Source organism: Asparagus officinalis, chromosome 8 (assembly GCF_001876935.1).
Source record: "Asparagus officinalis chromosome 8, Aspof.V1, whole genome shotgun sequence".
Lineage (NCBI taxonomy): Eukaryota > Viridiplantae > Streptophyta > Magnoliopsida > Asparagales > Asparagaceae > Asparagus > Asparagus officinalis.
In genome coordinates, this window is record NC_033801.1 from 107392086 (window position 1) to 107395846 (window position 3761).

Consider the following 3761-nt stretch of genomic DNA (forward strand, 5'->3'; position numbering starts at 1 on the left):
ATCCTTCACAACCAACTTGCAACATTGACAACCAATGCGTAACCTTGACAACCAACTCGTAACCTTGACAACCAATGCGTAACCTTCACAACCAACTCATAAGCTTTACAACCAACTCATAGCGTTGATAACTAACGCATAACCTTCACACTCAACTCGTAACATTTACACAACCAACTCGTAACCTTCACATCCAACACGTAACCTTCAAAACTAACATGTAACCTTCATTCACCACCAACTCATAAGCTTAACAACAAATGTATTACATTGAAATAGCAATAATATATACTATACTTTAATATCAAGTCATCAATTTTTTAAAAAAATTACAATAATATGTAAACTTAAGGGGATGGCGACGCAACTCGTCATCACCGTCTTCAAGATCACAGTTTTCTTCGCCGTCGATGACGAATGCCGGGAAAGTTTCAACGCCGTTGAATTTTTTTGGAGAAAACTAGAATTTCCCCCCAAAACTCATTTTAAATCATCACAGTAACATCATGAAAGAGAGAGAGAGAGAGAGAGAGAGAGAGAGAGAGAGAGAGAGAGAGAGAGAGAGAGAGAGAGAATATTATGGTCTTCACATGTTTTAAACTCTTGGGTTTTGTGTTTTGGGGCTCAAGGAATTATGGCTTTGCTTTTGAGGGTTTTGGGAGCGTTGAAAAAATCTTAGAGGTGAGCGGAATACTTGTAAGGAAGTTAGGGGCTAGAAGCATTTTTCCCTTTAGTTCATAAGATGTCAGATATATATTCATGGCTTTTCTCTGTATCTCTTTAGATAGTGATAACAGAGATAATCCAAATTTATTGTCAATTCAGAAACATAAGTTTCATTAGAAATGAGCCAGCGGTCTTAAAAATATCACAATAAATTCTTTTGTCAAACGTTATTCAAAAGAGTGACAAAATTCTGGTAACAATTGCTTTCTTGGTCCAGCGAGTCACTATCTGCATGATAAATTTTTTAAAGCTTATTCCACATGAGCTGATCACTTTATGAACAAGAACTAATGCACTTGTTTTTTAATCCTAGTAATGTATATGTATCTTGTGTAATAGTGAAACTCTATGTAACAGGTTTTTGCTAGGACAATTTTAAGGTTTATGAAAATTTGTTTCCTTGTGATCTGCACCTTTTTTTATTTTTTAAATATCTATTATTGTTATTATTATTTGTTTGTGCTTCTTGTCTGTAAATTGTGCAACAAGGATATCATAATGTGAAGGCCATGATCTCGTTGAGCCATTGCTAGAAATTATGGGGAGATTTTCTGTAGTTTATTCTTTATTAAATGGTAAATAATTATGATTGAAGAAATGAACTCTAATGTACGTACTTATGTATGCACATGGTGATCTCGTAAACCTTTGCTTTCAACCGTCCTGGTTTCTGATTTTTCATTGTCTTTGTGTTAACAAGCTTGTTTCCCACTATGTGGATTATAAATATCACGGAAAGGGAAATCTCATGAATGACGTATTAAGATATGCATCAACTTATTATAGAGTGGAGACAAAGAAAAGGCAAGTATTATCATAGAAAAGAAAGTAACACGGAAAAGGAAAGGAAACGTATGCTAGTCTCTCTCACAAAAAGTCATGGAAAAGGGTAAAATTAAGCTTTTAAAAGAGGGTGCAATAGGAAAATAGAGAGAGAGTGCCATTACAAGCTTTAAGCACAAATTGTAGAATAAGCTCTCTTTCAGTTTGAACACTACTTAGTAGACTTCTCTCTGTTGGATAAATTATTGTTGCACTGTATTATGTGGTTAATTACTTCAGCAAATAATCACAGGGAACACACCTTATGCTGCTTCAGAGAGGGATCTACATCCATCATTTTTTTTGACGTGTGATACATATTAAGACTATCTTTACGGAAAAATCTAAGGATCCCGCGACTGTCCTTAGAGTTCTTGGGTTAGGTCAGAGTTAAGGATTGAGTTTAGAGCTGGTTTTGGGTTTAGAGACACGTTCCCCTATTTAGCGTAAGCGACCGCCACCAGAAATACTCATCTGTCACAACAAAGGTCATATCTCCAGGGACTGTCCTCATTCCTTGTCAGCTTCAGCTGCTGCTCCGGTCCTCCCCATCCCTGGAGTATCCGCTAACCTCATCAGGCTCTCTTCTTATGCTATCTTCTATCTCACTCAAGGCTCTCCTTCCATCCCAGAGCTCAGAGAGATGCTCGCCTATAGGCTCAATGTTAGAGAATGGCCCTCAGCCATCAAGAGAGCCTCTGGCACCAGCTTTATGGTGCAATTCCCCTCTTCTGATCTCCTGGACCAAGCTCTGGCCCTCAAGCTTATTGACATGGGTTCCTTCAAGGGTCGGTTCCTGAGATGGAGAGAGGACCTCAGCCTTTCCACTCTCCCCAAACCATTTCTCACCTGGATTCGTATCTTCAGGCTGCCCTACCACCTCTGGTCTTGGGAGTTTATTCTATCTCTCTTCAAGGATGTGGGTGAATGTGTGATGAGTTCAGAAGATGTTGCTTTTAGATCTAATTTCAGAGATTGCAAGGTTATCCTCAAGATCCGAGATCTTTCAGATATCCCGAAGAGAATCAAATTCAAAATTGTCTCCCCGGTCGATGGTAGTCTCATGGAGGGGTTCATTGTCACCCAGGTCTTAGGCCGTCAGATCTCGGAGAGAGCCTTTGATAAGCCAGAAGTCCAGGAGCATCAAGCAAAATGGGAAGGCAACCCTTCCACGGAGACTGGTCCGGTTGACCGAGGGTCCCCCGTCGAGGAGGTAGATCAAGTCCCTCAGCCCCCCGTCCCCCATCTCTGCCTCCGCGTTCTCCTCCGCACAGCAAGGGAAAGGGTATTCTCGTCTCTTCACATTCTCTTTCGAATTTGGCGGCAGCTACTGGTAACATGGTCCTTTCTGCTAGTGGGTCTACTACTAAGTCCAATCGTCTTGTCCTGGGTACTCAACATCAGCATGCTTTCAGCGCTGACCCAGAATTGATAGAAGTGTCCTGGGATGGGCACAATATGATGGTAGAGCGGGATCGATGGGTCCGCTTTCTCCAAGCCTAAGGTGTAGGCGCATCGGCCCATGCCGCTTCCCATGCCGCCATTCCCTCTCCTTCTGCGACAGTCCCATCCTCCAGCTACCCCAGTCAGCTCACTGGTAGCCAGGCCTCTTTTGTCCCTCCTGGATTTGAATATCTAGCAGAGGGGCGTAAGAAGCGTGTTATCGGTAAGGCTAAAGTTCGTTGAGCCCTGGCCCATAAGGCACTCATTCGGCATCTATCGGCTTCAGGAGCTCTTTCATCCTCGGGCAATTGAGCCCTGGCCCATAAGGCACTCATTCGGCATCTATCGGCTTCAGGAGCTCTTTCATCCTCGGGCAAGCATAGTAAGTCATCTTCCTCATGCTCTGTCTGCCTTCCTCTCAGGCATAAGATCGACTTCATGATTGCTCTCTCTAATTGTGGCACTAAAGATCCTATTCCTCTAGACGATCTTTAGTGTATTAGGGCCCTAGGGGCCGAGAGATCAGATCCTTCTTCTTGAGCCTTAGCCTTTCTCCTCCCAGTTGTGATCTATCCTTATCTTTATGAAGATTGGTTCATGGATGTTAGGGGTATTAATGACCCCATTAAAAGAAGACAAATCAGAGATAGTATTCTTTTCTCCTCGGTGGATATCATAGGGATCCAAGAATCTAAACTCAGTTCCCCTAGACCTTCCGTTCTTAATAGCCTTGGCAGTCATCGTATCTCTTCTTGGCTCATCTTAGATGC